Genomic DNA, 22213 nt, shown 5'->3' with positions numbered 1-22213 from the left:
CCTAGGTCCAATTTTTCCCCAAGAATTGGGAAAGAATGGGAAAGAAGGCAGACCATTGGGTCAAGACTAGGGTGACCAAGACTTCCACAGGGGGTGACCAAAAGAAAGGGGTCACAAAGACTCCCCGGGGGAAGAGTGTTGGGACATCCAAGGGAAAAAGTAAAGAGTCTTCTACAGGGCCCCAAAAACCTGCTCAGGAGGGTGGGTCCAAAGCCTCTTCACAATCCTCATTTGGGTACAAGGGTAAAAACTTTGATCCCAAAAAGGCCTGGTGTCGTAGCTGTAATCAGCAGGGACACCAAACTGGAGACAAGGCCTGTCCCAAGAAAGGTTCCACTTCTAGTACTACTCCAGTTATCACTGGAATAGCCAGTCTCCGGGTGGGATCAACAGTGTGCCCAGAGCAAATCAGGGTCCACACTGAAGCTACATTAGTCTCTGAGGGTGGGGTGGACCTAGCCACACTAGCTGCCTGGCCTCCTAACATGAAAAAATACAGGCAGCAGCTCTTTATTAATGGGACTAGTGTAGAAGCCCTGAGGGATACAAGTGCCAGTGTCACAATGGTGACAGACAAACTGGTTTCTCCAGGACAATACCTGACAGGACAAACTTATCCAGTCACCAACGCTAACAATCAGACTAAAGTATATCCCATGGCTGTGGCAACTTTAGAATGGGGAGGGGTCACTGGCTTGAAACAGGTGGTAGTCTCTTCTGCTATACCAGTTGAATGTCTGCTTGGAAATGAACTGGAGTCCTCAGCATGGGCTGAGGTAGAACTCAAAACCCATGCAGCCTTGCTGGGTATCCCTGAACTGGTGTGTGTCAAGACGAGGGCACAGTGCAAGGCTCAGGGTGAAAAAGAGGTGTTGGAGTCTGGAATAATGGCCCAACCCTCCAAGAGAAAAGGAAAGAAGACTGGGAACCAGCTTCAGCAAAGAAAAAGAACCTCTCTTCTCAGTAAGAAGTTCTATCCCCTGAGGGAACTGACCCTATAAAGTTGGAACCTTATCAGGTTGAGCTCTTGGGCCCAGGGTGACCCACAAGTGAATAACTGTGCAAGGGACAAGAAACATGTCCCTCTCTTAAAGGCCTTAGGCAGCAAGCTGCTGAGGAAACAAAAGGAAATGTCAGTGGAACCCACAGGGTCTATTGGGAAGATGGACTCCTTTACACTGAGGCAAGAGTTCCAAAACCTAGTGCCACTAGAAGAGTGGTAGTGCCTCAGGAGTTTAGGGAGGTCATTCTAACCTTAGCCCATGACATTCCACTTGCTGGACATTTGGGACAAACCAAGACATGGGAGAGGTTAGTCAACCATTTCTATTGGCCCAACATGTCCCAGAAAGTAAAGGAGTTTTGTGCCTCCTGTGCCACCTGTCAAGCCTGTGGTAAGACAGGTGGCCACCCAAAGGCCCCCCTCATTCCACTTCCAGTGGTGAGGGTCCCCTTTGAAAGAGTGGGAGTGGATATAGTGGGTCCACTTGAACTCCCCACAGCCTCAGGGAATCAGTATTTCCTAGTAGTAGTGGATCATGCTACTAGGTACCCTGAAGCAATTCCCCTTAGGTCCACTACTGCCCCACCAGTAGCCAAAGCACTCATTGGTATCTTTACCAGAGTGGGATTTCCTAAGGAGGTGGTTTCTGACAGAGGTACTAACTTCATGTCAGCTTACCTAAAACACATGTGGAATGAGTGTAGAGTGACTTACAAATTCACCACACCATACCATCCACAAACCAATGGTCTTGTTGAAAGGTTTAACAAGACATTGAAGGGCATGATCATGGGGCTCCCTGAAAAGCTCAAAAGGAGATAGGATGTTCTCTTGCCATGTCTGCTTTTTGCCTACAGAGAGGTGCCTCAGAAGGGAGTAGGGTTTTCCCCCTTTGAACTTCTGTTTGGCCATCCTGTTAGGGGACTACTAGCTCTTGTGAAAGAAGGCTGGGATAGACCTCTTCGTGAGCCTAAGCAAGATATAGTGGACTATGTACTAGGCCTACGTTCAAGGATGGCAGAGTACATGGAAAAGGCAAGCAAAAACCTTGAGGCCAGCCAACAGCTCCAGAAGATGTGGTATGACCAAAAGGCTGCTATGGTTGAGTTTCAGCCAGGGCAGAAAGTTTGGGTTCTGGAGCCTGTGGCTCCCAGGGCACTTCAGGACAGATGGAGTGGCCCTTACCCAGTGCTAGAGAAAAAGAGTGAGGTCACCTACCTGGTGGACCTAGGCACTAGCAGGACCCCCAAGAGGGAGATCCATGTTAATCGCCTGAAACTCTTCCATGACAGGGCAGATGTGAACCTGTTGATGGTTACAGATGAGGACCAGGAAACTGAGAGTGAACCTCTCCCTGATCTCCTCTCCTCTGACCCTAAAGATGGCTCAGTAGATGGAGTGGTCTACTCAGACACACTCTCTGGCCAACAGCAGGCTGACTGCAGGGAAGTCCTCCAACAGTTTGCTGAGCTCTTTTTCCCTAACCCCTGGTCAGACACACCTGTGTACCCATGATGTGGACACAGGGGACAGCATGCCTGTCAAAAACAACATTTTTAGACAGTCTGATCAAGTTAAGGAAAGCATCAAAGTGGAAGTCCACAATATGCTGGAATTGGGTGTGATTGAGCACTCTGACAGCCCCTGGGCTAGCCCAGTGGTCTTGGTCCCCAAACCTCACACAAAAGATGGCAAGAGAGCGATGAGGTTCTGTGTGGACTACAGAGGGCTTAATTCTGTCACCAAGACAGATGCCCATCCCATTCCAAGAGCAGATGAGTTAATAGAAAAATTGGGTGCTGCCAAATACTTAAGTACCTTTGACTTGACAGCAGGGTACTGGCAAATAAGAATGGCACCAGGAGCAAAAGAGAAAACAGCATTCTCTACACCTGATGGGCACTACCAGTTTACTGTTATGCCCTTTGGCTTAAAGAATGCCCCTTCCACCTTCCAAAGGTTGGTGAATCAAGTCCTTGCTTGCTTGGAGTCCTTTAGTGCAGCTTATCTTGATGATATTGCTGTCTTTAGCTCCAACTGGCAGGATCACCTGGTCCACCTGAAGAAGGTTTTGCAGGCCCTGCAAGCAGCAGGCATCTCTGTCAAGGCATCTAAATGTCAGATAGGGCAGGGTACTGTGGTTTACTTGGGACACCTTGTAGGTGGAGGCCAAGTTCAGCTACTCCAACCCAAGATCCAGACTATTCTGGACTGGGTAGCTCCAAAAACACAGACTCAAGTCAGGGCATTCTTTGGCTTGACTGGATACTATAGGAGGTTTGTGAAGGGATATGGAGCCATAGTGACACCCCTCACAGAACGTACCTCCAAGAAAATGCCCAAGAAGGTAAACTGGACTGTAGAGTGCCAACAGGCCTTTGACACCCTGAAACAAGCTATGTGCACAGCACCAGTTCTCAAAGCTCCAGATTACTCTAAGCAGTTCATTGTGCAGACAGATGCCTCTGAACATGGGATAGGAGCAGTCCTGTCCCAAACAAATGATGATGGCCTTGACCAGCCTGTTGCTTTCATTAGCAGGAGGTTACTCCCCAGGGAGCAACATTGGAGTGCCATTGAGAGGGAGGCCTTTGCTGTGGTCTGGTCCCTGAAGAAGCTGAGACCATACCTCTTTGGTACTCACTTTGTAGGTCAGACTGACGACAGACCTCTCAGAACGCTCATGCAAATGAAAGGAGAAAACCCTAAACTGTTGAGGTGGTCCATATCCCTACAGGGAATGGACTTTATAGTGGAACACAGACCTGGGACTGCCCATGCCAATGCAGATGGCCTTTCCAGGTTCTTCCACTTAGAAAATGAAGACTCTCTTGGGAAAGGTTAGTCTCATCCTCTTTAGTTTGGGGGGGGGGGGGGGGGGGGGGGGTGTAAGGAAATGCCTCCTTGGCATGGTTGCCCCCTGACTTTTTGCCTTTGCTAATGCTAAGTTATGATTTTAAAATGTGCTGGGACCCTGCTAACCAGGCCCCAGCACCAGTGGTCTTTCCCTAAACTGTACCTTTGTCTCCACAGTTGGCACAACCCTGGCACTCAGGTAAGTCCCTTGTAACTGGTACCCCTGGTACCAAGGGCCCTGATGCCAGGGAAGGTTTCTAAGGGCTGCAGCATGTCTTATGCCACCCTAGGAACCCCTCACCCAGCACATGCACACTGCTTCACATCTTGTGTGTGCTGATGGGGAGAAAATGACTAAGTCGACATGGCACTCCCCTCAGAGTGCCATGTCAACCTCACACTGCCTGTGGCATAGGTAAGTCACCCCTCTAGCAGGCCTTACAGCCCTAAGGCAGGGTGCACTATACCACAGGTGAGGGCATAAGTGCATGAGCACTATGCCCCTACAGTGTCTAAGCAAAACCTTACACATTGTAAGCGCAGGGTAGCCATAAGAGTATATGGTCTGGGAGTCTGTCAAACACGAACTTCACAGCACCATAATGGCTACACTGAAAACTGGGAAGTTTGGTATCAAACTTCCCAGCACAATAAATGCACACTGATGCCAGTGTGCAATTTATTGTAAAATACACCCCGAGGGTATCTTAGAGATGCCCCCTGAAAACATACCCGACTTCCAGTGTAGGCTGACCAGTTTTTGCCAGCCTGCCACACACCAGACATGTTGCTGGCCACATGGGGAGAGTGCCTTTGTCACTCTATGGCCAGGAAAAAAGCCTGTACTGGGTGGAGGTGCTTCTCACCTCCCCCTGCAGGAAATGTAACACCTGGCGGTGAGCCCTAAAGGCTCACCCCCTTTGTTACAGCGCCACATGGCATCCCAGCTAGTGGAGATGCCCGCCCCTCCGGCCACTGCCCTCACTTTTGGCGGCAAGGCTGGAGGAGATAATTAGAAAAACAAGGATGATTCACCCACCAGTCAGGACAGCCCCTAAGGTGTCCTGAGCTGAGGTGATTCTTACTTTTAGAAATCCTCCATCTTGTGGAAGGAGGATTCCCCCAATAGAACTAGGGATGTGCCCCCCCTCCCCACAGGGAGGAGGCACAAAGAAGGTGTAGCCACCCTCCAGGACAGTAGCCATTGGCTACTGCCCACCCAGACCTAAACACACCCCTAAATTCAGTATTTAGGGGCCCCCAGAACCTAGGAAACTAGATTCCTGCAACCTTAACCAGAAGAAGGACTCCTGACCTGAAGCCCTGCAGTGAAGACGGAGACGACAGCTGCTTTGGCCTCAGCCCTACCGGCTTGTCTCCCAACTTCGAAGAAAACTGCAACAGCAACGCATCCAACAGGGACCAGCGACCTCTAAAGCCTCAGAGAACTGCCCTGCAACCAAGGACCAAGAAACTCCAGTGAACAGCGTCCCTGTTCAACAATCTGCAACTTTCTTGCAACAAAAGAGACAACTCTAAGGACTTCACGTTTCCCGCCGGAAGCGTGAGACTTTCCACTCTGCACCCAACGCCCCCGGCTCGACCTGCGGAAAACCAACACTACAGGGAGGACTCCCCGGCGACTTCGAGCCCATGACTAGCCAGAGAGACCCCCCCCTGAGCTCCCATAGCGACAGCTGCAGAGGAAATCCAGAGGCTCCCCCTGACCGCGACTGCCTGTAACAAGGGACCCGACGCTTGGAACCAACACTGCACCCGCAGCCCCCAGGACCTGAAGGAACGGAACTCCAGTGCAGGAGCGACCCCCAGGCGACCCTCTGCCTAGCCCAGGTGGTGGCTACCCCGAGGAGCCCCCCCTGTGCCTGCCTGCATCGTTGAAGAGATCCCCGGGTCTCCCCATTGCTTTCAATACAAAACCAGGTGCCTTTTTGCACTCTGCACCCGGCAGCCCCTGTGCCGCTGAGGGTGTACTTTCTGTGCCTGCTTGTGTCCCCCACGGTGCCCTACAAAACACCCCTGGTCTGCCCCCGAGGACGCGGGTACTTACCTGCTGGCAGACTGGAACCGGGGCACCCCTGTTCTCCATTGAAGCCTATGTGTTTTGGGCACCTCTTTCACCTCTGCACCTGACTGGCCCTGAGGTGCTGGTGTGGTAACTTTGGGGTTGCCTTGAACCCCCAACGGTGAGCTACCTTGGACGCAACTTTGAACCCTGTAAGTGTTTTGCTTACCTGTGAACTTAACAACTACCTACCTCCCCCAGGAACTGTTGATTTTTGCAGTGCCCACTTTTAAAATAACTTATTGCCATTTTTGCCAAAACTGTACATGCTATTGTGATTATTCAAAGTTCCCAGAATACCTGAGTGAAATACCTTTTGTAGGAAGTTGGCTCTGTATGTGCTATTTCAAAGTAAGGAATAGCATGCACAGAGTCCAAGGGTTCCCCTTAGAGGTAAAATAGTGGTAAAAATAGATAATACTAATGCTCTATTTTGTGGTAGTGTGGTCGAGCAGTAGGCTTATCCAAGGAGTAGTGTTAAGCATTTGTTGTACATACACATAGACAATAAATGAGGTACACACACTCAGAGACAAATCCAGCCAATAGGTTTTGTTATAGAAAAATATCTTTTCTTAGTTTATTTTAAGAACCACAGGTTCAAATTTAACATGTAATATCTTGTTTGAAAGGTACTGCAGGTAAGTACATTAGGAACTTTGAATCATTTCAATTGCATGTATACTTTTCAAGTTATTCACAAATAGCTATTTTAAAAGTGGACACTTAGTGCAATTTTCACAGTTCCTGGGGGAGGTAAGTTTTTGTTAGTTTTACCAGGTAAGTAAGACACTTACAGGGTTCAGTTCTTGGTCCAAGGTAGCCCACCGTTGGGGGTTCAGAGCAACCCCAAAGTTACCACACCAGCAGCTCAGGGCCGGTCAGGTGCAGAGTTCAAAGTGGTGCCCAAAACGCATAGGCTTCAATGGAGAGAAGGGGGTGCCCCGGTTCCAGTCTGCCAGCAGGTAAGTACCCGCGTCTTCGGAGGGCAGACCAGGGGGGTTTTGTAGGGCACCGGGGGGGACACAAGCCCACACAGAAATTTCACCCTCAGCGGCGCGGGGGCGGCCGGGTGCAGTGTTAGAACAAGCGTCGGGTTCGCAATGGAAGTCAATGAGAGATCAAGGGATCTCTTCAGCGCTGCAGGCAGGCAAGGGGGGGCTTCCTCGGGGAAACCTCCACTTGGGCAAGGGAGAGGGATTCCTGGGGGTCACTTCTGCAGTGAAAGTCCGGTCCTTCAGGTCCTGGGGGCTGCGGGTGCAGGGTCTTTTCCAGGCGTCGGGACTTAGGTTTCAGAGAGTCGCGGTCAGGGGAAGCCTCGGGATTCCCTCTGCAGGCGGCGCTGTGGGGGCTCAGGGGGGACAGGTTTTGGTACTCACAGTCGTAGAGTAGTCCGGGGGTCCTCCCTGAGGTGTTGGTTCTCCACCAGCCGAGTCGGGGTCGCCGGGTGCAGTGTTGCAAGTCTCACGCTTCTTGCGGGGAGATTGCAGGGTTCTTTAAAGCTGCTCCTTTGGATAAAGTTGCAGTCTTTTTGGAGCAGGTCCGCTGTCCTCGGGAGTTTCTTGTCGTCGTCGAAGCAGGGCAGTCCTCAGAGGATTCAGAGGTCGCTGGTCTCTTTGGAAGGCGTCGCTGGAGCAGAGTTCTTTGGAAGGCAGGAGACAGGCCGGTGAGTTTCTGGAGCCAAGGCAGTTGTTGTCTTCTGGTCTTCCTCTGCAGGGGTTTTCAGCTAGGCAGTCCTTCTTCTTGTTGTTGCAGGAATCTAAATTCTTAGGTTCAGGGAAGCCCTTAAATACTAAATTTAAGGGCGTGTTTAGGTCTGGGGGGTTAGTAGCCAATGGCTACTAGCCCTGAGGGTGGGTACACCCTCTTTGTGCCTCCTCCCAAGGGGAGGGGGTCACATCCCTAATCCTATTGGGGGAATCCTCCATCTGCAAGATGGAGGATTTCTAAAAGTTAGAGTCACCTCAGCTCAGGACACCTTAGGGGCTGTCCTGACTGGCCAGTGGCTCCTCCTTGTTGCTTTCTTTGTTCCCTCCAGCCTTGCCGCCAAAAGTGGGGGCCGTGGCCGGAGGGGGCGGGCAACTCCACTAAGCTGGAGTGCCCTGCTGGGCTGTGACAAAGGGGTGAGCCTTTGAGGCTCACCGCCAGGTGTTACAGCTCCTGCCTGGGGGAGGTGTTAGCATCTCCACCCAGTGCAGGCTTTGTTACTGGCCTCAGAGTGACAAAGGCACTCTCCCCATGGGGCCAGCAACATGTCTCTAGTGTGGCAGGCTGCTGGAACTAGTCAGCCTACACAGATAGTCGGTTAAGTTTCAGGGGGCACCTCTAAGGTGCCCACTGGGGTGTATTTTGCAATAAAATGTACACTGGCATCAGTGTGCATTTATTGTGCTGAGAAGTTTGATACCAAACTTCCCAGTTTTCAGTGTAGCCATTATGGTGCTGTGGAGTTCGTGTAAAACAGACTCCCAGACCATATACTCTTATGGCTACCCTGCACTTACAATGTCTAAGGTTTTGCTTAGACACTGTAGGGGTACAGTGCTCATGCACTGGTACCCTCACCTATGGTATAGTGCACCCTGCCTTAGGGCTGTAAGGCCTGCTAGAGGGGTGTCTTATCTATACTGCATAGGCAGTGAGAGGCTGGCATGGCACCCTGAGGGGAGTGCCATGTCGACTTACTCATTTTGTTCTCACTAGCACACACAAGCTGGTAAGCAGTGGGTCTGTGCTGAGTGAGGGGTCTCTAGGGTGGCATAATACATGCTGCAGCCCTTAGAGACCTTCCCTGGCATCAGGGCCCTTGGTACCAGAGGTACCAGTTACAAGGGACTTATCTGGATGCCAGGGTGTGCCAATTGTGGGATCAATGGTACATTTTAGGTGAAAGAACACTGGTGCTGGGGCCTGGTTAGCAGGGTCCAAGCACACTTCTCAGTCAAGTCAGCATCAGTATCAGGCAAAAAGTGGGGGGTAACTGCAACAGGGAGCCATTTCTTTACACCTTTCATTTGAAGTATTACTTGTAAATCTTGAACTCGTGGTTCTTAAAATAAACTAAGAAAATATATTTTTCTATATAAAAACCTATTGGCCTGGAGTAAGTCTTTAAGTGTATGTCCCTCATTTATTGCCTGTGTGTGTACAACAAATGATTAACACTACCCTCTGATAAGCCTACTGCTCAACCACACTACCACAAAATAGAGCATTAGAATTATCTACTTTTGCCACTATCTTACCTCTAAGGGGAACCCTTCGACTCTGTGCACACTATTTCTTACTTTGAAATAGTATATACAGAGCCAACTTCCTACACCCGTCAATCGGATGATACGACGCGGGAAGAGCGTTGACGATTTAGGCCTCCATTAACGGAGCCTTTTTCTGGGTCGGCTCCGTGCTTCCCTAACTTCCCAGGAGCTGGAGCCACCCCCACTCAACTCAAAGAATTTTACGAGGCCATGCGCCTCATTTGTGGGCCGTCCGACCCACCTTTGGAGCCTTCGGGCACAGTTGAGTTGGTTGGGGTCTCTTTGGTTTCAAAGCCTTCTGCCTCATCTCCAGAGGGCCCCTCCGGATCCAATCGCAGATCCATCCCGACGCCGGTCGTGCCTTGGCGACCCTCCACGGCGTCGGCTCAGACATCGACGCTCCCGACGTCGGTTGGGCCAACAATCGACATCGATCCCATCCTCATACCCTACGAGCCGGAACGATGTCTGTCGGCGTCAATTCCGTTCTCTGTGGGCTCTCCTGGGCCCAGGGTTGATCCAGACCATTATTCTTGTGGTATGGATAAGGGGAGAGTATGGAGGGGTCGCTGAATCCTTTAGAATACCAGCTTGACCCACAAGTGGACTTGGTGCAGGATTTGGGTGATGCCAGTGGACTAGACACCTCCCCTGGCACTGGTATGCTCCCTCCTCCTAGTGTGGCTATGGAGGAGGGAGCTTCTTACTCTATAGTGATGAGAAGGGTAGCTGAGGTCCTGGACCTCGAGCTTCCTTCTGTGGAGGTTAGGCCTTACATCCTAACCAACTTGCTTCCTCTTCCAAGCCTCTTTTACCCTTCAATGAAGCACTGACAGACGTCCTTTTGGGTTCTTGGTCCAGACACAGCACAGGGGTTCCTGTGAATAGGACGATTGACTGCCGCCATTGGCCTGCGCCGTCAGACCCGAAATTCCTCACCCAACACCCCACGCATGAGAGCCTTGTCATCCAGGCTTCTTCTTCATCTGATGCATTCCCTGCTGCACCCTGGGATAGGGAATCAAAAAGACTGGATAATTTGTGGAAGAATACTGCATGCCTTTTGGGCTGCTATTCCCATACTCTCTGCGATACGGTCACGCAAGTGCTTCCTGCAGTTCTGGAGGAGGCTAGGACTGTCCTGTCCCAAGCCATAACAGATGGGAGGGATGCAGCTAAGTTCATGATTCATTGTGGACTGGATACGACCAACTCTCTGGACAGATCGGTTGCATTGACGGTGGCATTGAGATGCTGCGCCCGGCTGAGAGCGTCTTGCTTTACGGGGATGTCCAGCAGTCCTTGATGGACATTCCCTTTGACGGCACACGTCTCTTCGGAGACAAGGCGGACTCTGCGCTTGAGCGCTTTAAGGATTCCCGAGCCACGGCCCGGTCCCTTGGCCTCGCACCCCCACCTAGACCCTTGCAGTCTGTCTTTCGCGGCTACGGAAGCGGCACCCAACCGCGTCCTTTTCCACCTGCCCACAAACCCCGTGCATGCTGTACAGCCCTTCCACGGCCGTGGGATCCCACGTTCCCGGGGATCATGGAGCCAGCAGGTCGCCCAGTCCACCCCGCCCCCTTCTCAGCCTCCAAGCCTTCCTAGTCCGCAGGTACTTATGCAACACCGCTTTACTCTTGGGCACAACAGCCTTCAGCAGCTCAACCTTGGGAATTGGCTCCTTAGGTCATAGGTTTTGGCTATCGTAGCTTACATGAAGAATATATGTCTAATGTCTATTCCCAAAGGGGCCCACAGGACCACTACCAGCGCCTCCTATATAGCTAAATAAAAATGCTTCAATAATTATTGTCTCTCAAAAAGAAAAAGTCAGTCCTCTAACTGCATCTGTGCAAATCATTGCTTGTTACCTCCTTCACCTACAAAGGTCAGGCCTTCTTACACCTCTGTTCAGTTACATTTGACTGTTGTAGCTGGATGCTTACACGACAGCCACCATGCGTCATTGTTCAGATTAACAGTCATTAAGGCTTTCATGGAAGGCCTCAAACTGATTATCCCTCTCCGGATGCCTCCTGCTCCTGTGTGGACCTTAATGCAGTTCTCACATGCCTCCTGGGCCCTCTTTTTGAACAACTACACTCTTGTCCATGCAATTCCTTTCCTGAAAGGTAGATTTGTTGTAGCTATATCTTCCATAGACGAATTAGTGAAATATTTGCTCTTACCTTGGAAAAACCATTCTTCCAGGTTCATTATGATATGGTTCTTCTTAGAACCAATCCCAAATTCCTCCCTAAAGTAGTCTCTAGTTCTCACCTTAACTAAACAGTAGAACTCCAAGTTTTATTTTCTCACCCAGAGACCGTGGCTGAACTGGATCTGCATACTTTAGATTTTAAGAGAGTGCTAATGTGTTACATTGATAAGACAAAACCCCTCCATAAGACACAACAGCTGTGTTTGTCACATTTCAAGCCACACAAGGGAAGTGCCATTTCCAACGCAGGTGTTGCACGCTGGCTGGTCAAGCACATACAGAATTGTTACGCTAAAGCTAAAATAACTGTGTTACCCCACCCCGACTTCATTCCACAGAAAGGAAAAGGCATCTGTGGCTTTCATGGGTAATGTAGCACCAGCTGACATCTGTAAATGAGCTACCTGGTCCACCTCTCTTACCAATACCAAACACTATTGTGTAGCTGTCCTGGCTATACAGCAAGCAGAGGTTGTCCAGGCTATTATATGTGCACTCCTTCAGTCTTCTACAATATCCTCTGGCTAAGCCACCGTTTTTGCGAGGACTGCTTTACAGTCTGTGCACAGCATATGTATCTACAGCTACACGTGCTGCAATTGGGAACTATTACTTACCCTGTAAGCATCTCTTCGTGACATATGGTTCTGTAGATTCGGATGCACCCTCCATCCTCCCCGATCGCCTGTGGTTGTTTGGTTGTTGTAGATACATTCCTTCTCTTCAGTATCTTTAATACTTTGTCCTGCACCTTTATTTTGTCTTTACGCTCCATCTCTGATTTCGCCTGCCGCATTCGAAAAAACTATCTTACAATGAAGCATATGCATATTACCACTAATCGGTGGAGTCATTAGGTCCTGTAACGCAAAAAGGCTGCTTGGAAGAAAACAAGATGTACACATCCAAGCCAACACTAGATCGCAGAAGTATGCACAGCAAGTGAATCTACAGCACTAAATTCCACGAACAGATGCTTACTGGGTAACATTTTTCTTATATATCCAGCTGTTTGAATTGAACTTTCAGGGGCACACACATGACATTCTATTGCTATTAAAAATTCTTAGATAACTAAGGGCCAGATGTAAGAGGGTTTTGCGAGGCGCAAAAGCCTCTCCGGTATGCAGAAATGCATTTTGCGAGTCGGATCCGACTCGCAAAATGCATTTCCGACTCGCAAATAGGAAGGGGTGTTCCCTTCCTATTTGCGACTCACAATGCTATGCAATTTCATTTGCGACCGCAAAAGCGGTCGCAAATGAAATCGCAGTTACCATCCACTTGAAGTGGATGGTAACCCAGTCGCAAACACGAAGGGGTCCCCATGGGACCCCTTCTCCTTTGTGAATGGAAAAATGTTTTTTTTTTCAGGGCAGGCAGTGGTCCAGTGGACCACTGCCTGCTCTGAAAAAAACCGAAACTAAAGGTTTCGGTATTTTTTTCCAAGTGCAGCTCGTTTTCCTTTTATTAAAAAGCAGTCACGGACATGGTGGTCTGCTGTCTCCAGCAGGCCACCATCCCCGTGAGTGCCCATACTCGCAATGGGGTCGCAAACTGCGACCCACCTCATTAATATTAATGAGGTGGGTCTTTGCGACCCCATTGCGAGTTGCAGAAGGTGTCTGAGACACCTTTCTGCATAGCAAATTGCGACTTGCAATTTGCGAGTCGCACGGACTCGCAAATTGCAAGTCGCAATTTTAAACCTACCTACATCTGGCCCTAAATAATTTACAGTTTCTGTCCTAACAGTGCAGCTGTCGATAACCTTATGTTATAAAAAAAGTGAGGTTTTAGAGTCCTAATTAGAGAGGGACTTGGTCTCCAATCACATGTTGATCACCCTCATTAATGGATTTGATAGGGATTGATCGGTGTGGTTCCACTAAAGACTGCATGCATTTCTCTCTGTTTGTGCTAATGTGTATACTTGATGCAGCAGGACTGAGTTGGTTATGGTGGCATGCCAATGATCATGTCTATAGGCCTGATCTTTCTTATGAAATGTTATGACAAAGGCACTACGTCTGATGTATTTATTGTGAAAGACATATCAAATTCGATAGGCATCTAGGTGTGAATTGTTACTACTTTGTATTAAAACCTGAAGATATTTTTTTTGTTGCATGGAATCTCACAGATTACTGTAGTATGCAATAGCTTTGACGGTGGCGACCCATTCTGACATACCCTGGAGGCTTTCACTTTGATCATTCGTATTAGGCCCTGGTGAGAGGGGTTGGATATTGTTTTGCAACCTGTACATATTTTTAATTTTACAACTTTACCCATTAAGGTTGCCAGTTCATGTCCAGCTGAATCGGCCGGTGTTGGGTAAAGTGTACAGCCAATGTTAAAGACTTCATCGGGTCATTTTGAAGTGCATACCAGATTTCATAGGTTTGATCTGTTTAGTATAAAATGTAAAAAAAAAAAAAAAAGAAGTCAGTAGGCCTGACCTACTTACAGTGAGAAGCATGCATTAAAGACAAAAAGTGTTTAGGGATGGATTGTTATTCCATTTAATTTGTTACATGGAATTACACGGAATTAAATTATTCTAGTGAGGAAGAGTTTTGGTGTTAGTGATCTACCTGAACAAACTATGGCGTAGAAGATACACTACAACAATCCTTATTATGCTCTCTTAGGAGAGATAGTATTTTGCTTTGCCAACTGCAATTTGGCATACATTTGTACTTTTATGACTGTATGTGGTTGGTTGGTTGGTTTCTGGAAAGCTCACGCTCTGTACTATGGACTTAAGTTGATTATAGTGGCAAGCCACTGATAAAGCCTATGGTGGTCATTTCAAGGCTTTATGAGATAGGCGGTTTGGCTGCAGCCAAACCGCCACAATGACGTCAGTACCGCAAGGCTAGGGTGAGCACCTCTGGCCCAGCAGCAGTCGTGAGACCGCCAGCAGTATTATGACGCAGGCTTTCCAAAAACCCTGGCGTTAACGCACCCGGCGACAGGAATAGAGATTCCGCATCCCCCTCTGTCCAAACACAAATGCACACACCTTCCCCCCACTTCCACGCATATGCAAACACCCTCCCCCCCCCACTTCCACACACATGCAAACAACCCCCCCCACTTCGAATTGGATTGGGCCATGCAGTCTCGCCACCTGCAGGATGGTGTCTCTGTCTCCAGAGATTAGGAGGCTGGCGATATTGGGACAAAGTCACCATTGGGGTGGTTGTTCTATACCACTGTATACACGCTCTATTGAGAAGAGTGAGGATTGGCTTTCTGGCTTCACTGTGGTTTGTATAAAGTTCTCTTTGAAGCTTTACACATGCCCTAAACTTTTTCAGGGAAGCTTACCATCTGGATGTGGTTGCAGCAGGATCTCCCCTCTGCATTCTCAACACAAGCGTGTAGTCGATGGGTGGTGTCCTTAAGTTGTTGTACCTCCGTTTGTAGCTTTTTGATGGCTTTTGTGTGGTTGCTGATCATCGTTTTCACTGTGAGAAACAGCCTTTTCTATGTGGCTGGAGCAACGCGTAGCCACGCAAGCAAAACCGCACTTGCCTGAACAAGGCATGTGCCTGAACCATGCAAATGCGTAGTTAAGGCACTAAGTATATGCGTGGTTCAGGCATACAGCAGGAAAAGCCGGGAGAGGAACATAGCAGCTGGGTAATTGGGGCTGGGGCGGGTGGGGGTATTTTTAAGGACAGGGTGGGATAGGTTTTAGAGTTCAGGGTGGAGGTGGGAGGGTTGGGGTAGTTTTTAGGACCGAGTGGGGTAGGTTTTAAGGTTCAGGGTGAGGTGTTGGGTAGTTTTTAGGACAGGGTGGGGTAGGTTTTAGGGTTTGGGGGAGTCTGGGACGTTTTTAGGGCAGAGCAGGGTAGGTTTTAGGGCTCATGGCAGGGGTTGGGGTAGATTTTAGGATGGGGTGGGGTCGTTTAAGGACAGTGTGGGGTAAGTTTAAGGTTTTAGTGCAGGGGTTAGGTTACTTTTTCAGACAGGGCAGGGTAGGTTTTAGGGTTTGGGGTGGGGGTTGGGGTAGTTTTTAGGATAGGGTGGGATAGTTTTTAGGACAGGATAGGTTTTAGGGTTCAGGGCGGGGGTCAGGGTAATTATTAAGACAGGCTGGGGTAGATTTTAGGACAGGGTAGGTTTGAGGGTTTAGGGCAGAAGTTGGGGTAGTTTTAAGGACAGAGTAGGTTTTAAGGGCGAGGGTCGGGTAGTTTTTAGGACAGGGCGTGGTAGGTTTTAGGACAGGGCAGGGTAGCTTTTAGAGTTTAGGTCGGTGCAGAGGGTCAGGGTAGTTTTTAGGACAGGGTAGGTTTTAGGGATTAGGGTGGGGAGTCAGGGTAGTTTTGTGGACAGGGTGGGGTAGTTTTTAGGACAGGGAAGTTTTTAAGGGTGGGGTCGCTTTTAGGAAAAGGTAGGTTTTAGGATTTAGGGCAGGGGGTTGGGATAGTTCGTAGGACTGGGAGGGGTAGTTTTTAGGACAGGGTAGGTTTTAGGGTTTAGGGCAGGGCGAGGGGGGTCAGAGGGGTTGTATCATACAACCACACATGGCATTACCACATATACCTTTACTAAGCATGTATTTACAATGAATTAAGTTGTAAAGGCATGCATGGTAAAGACGCAGTCGTGGTTCCAACCGTGTTGGTAAATCATGCGTGGTTCTGTCAAACAACCTTTCTGCTGTGGATACTCTTTCCGCAGTAGAGCATGTTCATGTCGACTGCCACTGTGTCTATTTTTGCCTCCAAGGAAGACCTTGTTTCCTTGATTGTCACCATCAGCAACATCAGCCTAGGGTTCCTGGTCCCTCCTTGATAGTACTTCAGGTCAGTCACTCGAGTCTTTATCCAGTGTAGGCTCTGCACACCTAAATGCATATTTTTCTATTTAGTGGGTGTGCTGACTTTTTGGCCACTTGTCACGCACCATGATTGTGGCTGCTCAGGGGTGGCATCCACCCTGCTCCACCCCGCTCCTGTGGTGCTGCCAGTGGGGCTTTATGTGGCCTTCCCCTGCTGCTGGCCTGGTTTGTGTCTTTTTTATTGACCAGTGGTTGTATAATTTTGTTGACTGTGGCCACAGAGATTTTCATATTGTTTGCACATCTTTTTTTAATGTTGACATGCCCTTCCCTGCTGTTGGGTACCCCGACATCCAACTACGTGCTTTGTTTGTGCTGCCCGGGGTGTATAAAATAGTTTATAATGTTTGCTTTCTCTGTGTGTGGTATTTTTAGTGGGTTTTGTTCTTAGCACCTATTTGATAGAAAATATATATCAATCCTATATTAGTGTGTGAGATCTGTTGGGTGTAAAGTGTCTTGTGAGAGCAGTGCATATAATAAAACAGACATTATGGTGTAATAGGCTAGGTCCCATTCAGGAGGTGGGTCTGGTTGAAATGGGATTGGTGTCATTTAGTTATGATGACACTGCTGAAGACCAATTCATATTTTACCATCCATTTAATGTGAGAAAAGGGCACATGGAGAAGGTCTTGGCATCTGATCACAATTCACAGTTATATACATACCGGAATAACATCTCTCATGTTCATGGCGCATAGCTTGTGATAGGCCAGGTAAGCTCTATATCTCAAGGACTGATAGGCTTCACTGCCGGCTCCAGACACAGACTATGCAAATGGGTGGGATCATGGGGTTGTTTGAGCATGTTATTCCATGAGTTTGTAAGCAGTCATATGCCCTCTCTAACCCATTCCCTCCAAGTTGTGCCAGAAAGGACAGTTGTCAAAGCAGGGATAGGAAAATGCAAAAGCTCAGAAACAGACCAGGGAATGTTTAGATACAAAGCCCAAGGTGGAGAACAAGAAAGAGAAGAGACTGCATGGGTTGTGTGTGATGGGGCCAAACCATGGCCCATGGAACAACCTGAAACAGACTGGTTTGAAGTATACCCATCAAGTGTCATGTGTGCCAGGATAGACCACAAGGACCATGTCCTGGACAAGGCACTTAAGGAAAACCTTGTTACACTAGTGGACCAAATGAAAAGATAGCATACTCATGAAGATGCTGTTAGATCATTGGGTTGGGAAGACTAAGTAAAAGTGTCTGTTTCAGAATAACCGGTAAAAGGCATATAGAGGACAAGCTGAAACCAAGGTGGGCAGGTCACATAGAGAATGCCCAAATAGAGGGCTGACCACATTTGTTGGACTAGGAAAATAGCCAACAGGAGACAGGACAGCAGAAGACCAGAGAAGATGTGACACTGGAGGGCAAGCATGGAGAGAGGAAGGAAGGAAGAAATCTGGCTCAGAAGGCCATGTAATGTGATGACTAGATGAACACAGGTGAACAGGGTGAGCTGTGAACAGTCAAGTGAGGTAAAGGATGGAGATAGTTGTGCAGCAAATATGCCATGGGATAAAATTGGTATTGATATCATGGGACCAGTGGAAAATAAACAGGGTGAAAAGAAATTCATTATTGTAGCAATGGATCACTTTTCTAAATGGCCGGAAGTGAAAATCAATGACAACATGCAACGTGATGATGTCATGAGGTTTTTGGATAAGTTGTTTATTAAGGAGGGGCTACCGAGATGTGTAATTTCTGATAACAGACCTCAATTTATTGCTGATACCTAAAAAAAATTCCTGCAAAGGAATGGAATCTTTCACAAATTAACTTCTGTATATTATCCAGAAGGCAATGGTTTAGTTGAGCGGCTTAACTGTGTATTTAAGAGCACATTGCAATTGGCAGCTAGTAGCGGTTTGAATTGGGAAAAAGAGGTATTCAAAATTATTTGGGCGTACAGGATAACACCCAGTAGTACAGGTAAAAGTCAGTTTGTTATTATGAGAGGCAGGGAACCAGTGAGTAAGGAGTGTGCATGGATTCGGGAAGGAAAAGTTTCTGAATGGTCATTGGAAAATGTAAAAAAAAAAAAAAACTATTAAAGGCAAAACAAATGTACAAGTTAAATTATGATCGGAAGCAGAATGTGAAAATTGTTCCTGTGAAAGTGGGAGACTGGGTAAGAGTTTACAAAAGTTGTAAAGTACGTTAGGGAGAAAGTAGGTTTAGTGAACCTTTGAAAGTTACTGAGTTATTTTGTAATTCGGCACGATTGAGTGATGGGAAGGTGTGAAATCTAAGTCGCATAGCTAAATGTAAGAATGTGTGTGATAAGGGCAGATTAAGGAATTATGACTGGATGGATGATGTGTGTGATGGAAATAGTATTGGAGGAGAAGTGGGAAGTCGAGAAGTAAGAGATAAGAATGAAGCAAAAATTGAGAATGAATATAAGGATACTAATTCTGGAGGTAGGATGGGAAGGTTCGGAAGGAATATCAGAACACCAATGAAATTGAGAGATTTTGTGCATTAGTGTACATTAGTTATGTCCATATAAAGTGAATTTGTAATTTGCGTTGCAATGTAATATTACAAAATGTTTTACCACTAGTAGATTTACTGTGTTTGTATAATATTAAAAAAAAAAGTGTTCAGAGGGAAGATGTGTAGTGGTGGGTTGAATTGGAACGTATTGAGGAAGGTTCCAAATGGAACACTAGGATTGGCAGTTGAAGTTGGGACTGGGATGAGACGTTTCGTGGTGTGCGGGGCTTACTATATTATGAAATAAATTCTTCAAAACTTACCTGCTTCCAGCCCGTCCTTACAGAGATCTTTTGCATCAAGCCTGATTGTGGTAGGGTACGTCACAGTAGGTTTGCTTAAAAAAAAAAAAAAAAAAAATAAGAGGCACAGGTTGGGCAGGGCACGAAGCACCACCTGGAAGAGGAAAAGCTGTGTGGATCAGGCTCTGTAGGTACTGGCCAAATTACATGAACATTAAGAGAGGTGTGGAGAATGTGGTGGCTGGGAGCGGCATGCTGGGGCCAACCTAAACCTAGGAAGGCAAGATGAGGGGGAGAGACACTTGAGAAAAAGGGTGGAGCTCAGCCTGTAGAAAGAATGACCGCATGGCCAGGCATAATCTGGTCTATGTAAGGAATAGACCAGATTGAGCTGGGCTTGATGCAAGATGACAAGAGGTATAGTAATGTATCAACAGATAAAATATACCTATTTTAGAAATTGGATTATTGGTTTTGGGGAGGGGGGAGGCTACTCAAGCAACAAACGGAATCCTTGTCAGGGTGAACCACCAAAAGTCCACTAAATTAACCTGTGCTTTAACCCTCTGGTATCTTCGCACAAAAGCATTCATGTTTAACTTGGAGGCAATGTATGGAGTATTTATGCAGCACATTTACAGTAATAAAGTGAGAACACAGCAAAAATCCTACACCAATTTAGAAACATATTGTAAAATAAGTAATATGTTACCAAATCAACAAAGATCCAGTGAGTAGAACAGGAGTTGTGCAGTTTAAAGGTTTCATGGAATTTAACGCGTTGAAGCAAATAGTGCCAATTATGGAGGAGGCATTTAGCAGGAGCTATGATGCATGATCCTCTGTTGATATGTTGTGCTGGGTTGATGCTGTTGGGGCCGCCGATCCAGAGTTGCAATTCTGGCGTCACGATGCATTACCCTGTATCAGGTCGATGAAGTCACTGGTCTGGGGCTGCTTTGCAGAGACCTCATAAAGAGGCTTCACACTTGATCGGTGCTGGTGATGCTGTTAAGAGCTGCAATAAGAGGTCCGGTGTTGAGATGCTGCGTCTGTTCCGAAAAAGCTAACAGTCTGGAGCTTGTGATGTGAGGACTTGAGCAATGTGCTGGGTCAGTTCCGAGGAAGCCTCCAGTCTGCAGTTGGCGAAGAGAGGTCTTGTGTCGCACTGGTTTGGTTCTGATGAAATCGGCAATCAGGAGCCTATTGCGCCCCTGTACCTCAGAACAGGAGGCCAGTTGACTGAGCCTTGGAGACATTCTGATAGAACTGGGTTCAAGCAGCAAGGCAGGTCTCAGACAGCTGGGAAGTCCTCAGGCATGTCCTGAAGAGTGGGCCCTAGTGGTCAACTTTATACCAGGTACCAGCTTTGAATTGGGAGAAATTTCTAGACAAGGACCCACCAGTCGTCATACACCATCCCTACTTCTCACCTCTATGATTCATCCATCACCCCTATGTTGCATTCAGTAACCCATGTCGAATCCAGCCCCCCCATGTCTCATCCGTTACCCCTTTGTCTCATCCATCACCCCTATTTCCGATACACCATCCCTATTTCGCATCCATCATCCATACTTCTCATCCATCACACATCATCTGTATCTCTTGTCCCTACTTCTCATCTACCATCCGATTAGCCCTGCTTCCAATCCCTAATCCCTACTTCTCATCCATCATCCCTACATCTCATCCATCATCCCTACATCTTATCCTTACTTCTTATCCATCATCCCTAAAACTTATCCATTATCGCTACTTATCATCTAGAATCTTTACTTCTCATTCATCATCCAAACGTCTCATCCATCAGCTTCACTTCTCATTTTCCATCCCTCAGCCATACCAATACAGTTTCACTGTTGTGAAACAGCCCTTCACACTTCTTGGTTGGCAGCAGCCAATCTCAGTTAAGAGAGAGAGCTGCATGCTGTTTGTCTAGCTATAATTAGAAGGAAAAAAAAACAGCCTTTAATGCCCCTGACTAAAAGAAACACTATATTGCGCATGGATGCACCAGAAAGCAAAATATAACAAAATTAAAGGGTCTGGTTAAATTGGATCAACCGCAACTGAACATTTAAAGAAGTTCCTTAAGCTGAAACCCGACAGCTTGAATCCAAAATATAAATATTGCTTTAAGATTGTATTGTCTAAATTGAGAGCTGCTCCCTGCAGGCGGCTGCATCCAGTGTCAGACAGGGTCCTAGTGCATACTGCAGTCTATACTGCTTTAAAAAAAAGTATTTGTGTGAATTATTCTGCGACGGCAGAAAGATGCAATAATGTGACTGTCTTACGAGGGTCGGCACTTGCAATGTGATGAGAACTAGAGCCCTCTGAGTCATTCCCCAGAGGGCCTGTCAAAGGAGCTTCCCAGCTAGTGCGACCAGACACAACATGAAACATGCTTGATATGTAGCAGAGAGGGACATGGCAGCATGAAAGCCGACTTAGAGCTTCAAACTAGGCTACCTGGCATACCCAATTTTTCAAGGACTACATGTCTGACAGTGAGAAGGAAGAATTTAGTTTTGCTGCATGAAAAAATGTCAGGAAACGCAGCTAATGTGAGAACCCTCGAGGAGATGTGGCCCAGCAGCTAGAGCTGCAAACCTTGGAACCCAAGGACCCAGGTTTGAATCCCATTCTCTGCTCTTGGCTCAACATCAAATGATTCTTATCAAATTATTTAATCTCTGTGTCTAAAACAAAATATGCAGTGTAGTGTGTGAATTGTATTTGTTTAGTCCCCACTTGATGCACCCGATCATATAGATTGTTTCCTATTACCCTAAGTAATGTATAGTGCTCTGTTGCGTTCTAGATAGCTTTGTGCTATATAAATACCAATACAAACAAACACACAGTCATCAAGAAATACTGTTTGAAAGGATGATAAATTGATCATGCCAAAAATGACTGTCTCAGACTGTGAAAATAAGTGAAAGATGGTGTTGTCAAATGCTCTTCTTGTATACCCAGGGCAACACAACCAAAGCAACCTCTGCTCTTTGCTGTACATGATCACTCAAGGAGGACAGTCCTGCGAGTTCATGTATGTAAAGAAAGACCACTACCCTGTCCCTGAAGAGAGTTAGCTGAAATTATTTGGCCTTCTTCACCAGATGTGAACGGTTCCACAACCCTCCTGCCATAAGGGTTTAAAGTACAGTAAGCCT

The 22213-nt window shown here is 47.5% G+C and overlaps 1 protein-coding gene across 2 annotated transcripts in view; it reads left to right on the top strand.

Moving 5' to 3' along the window:
• The window catches only part of PHF3 (PHD finger protein 3), a 629825-nt gene that overhangs the window by 557243 nt on the left and 50369 nt on the right, over nucleotides 1–22213 (top strand). The gene's annotated exons all lie outside the window — the stretch shown is intronic.

The sequence above is a fragment of the Pleurodeles waltl genome, chromosome 5 (assembly GCF_031143425.1).
Source record: "Pleurodeles waltl isolate 20211129_DDA chromosome 5, aPleWal1.hap1.20221129, whole genome shotgun sequence".
NCBI classification, from domain to species: domain Eukaryota; kingdom Metazoa; phylum Chordata; class Amphibia; order Caudata; family Salamandridae; genus Pleurodeles; species Pleurodeles waltl.
The sequence above is the reverse complement of the archived record's forward strand: the minus strand, read 5'-3'. Positions and strand labels throughout refer to the sequence as shown.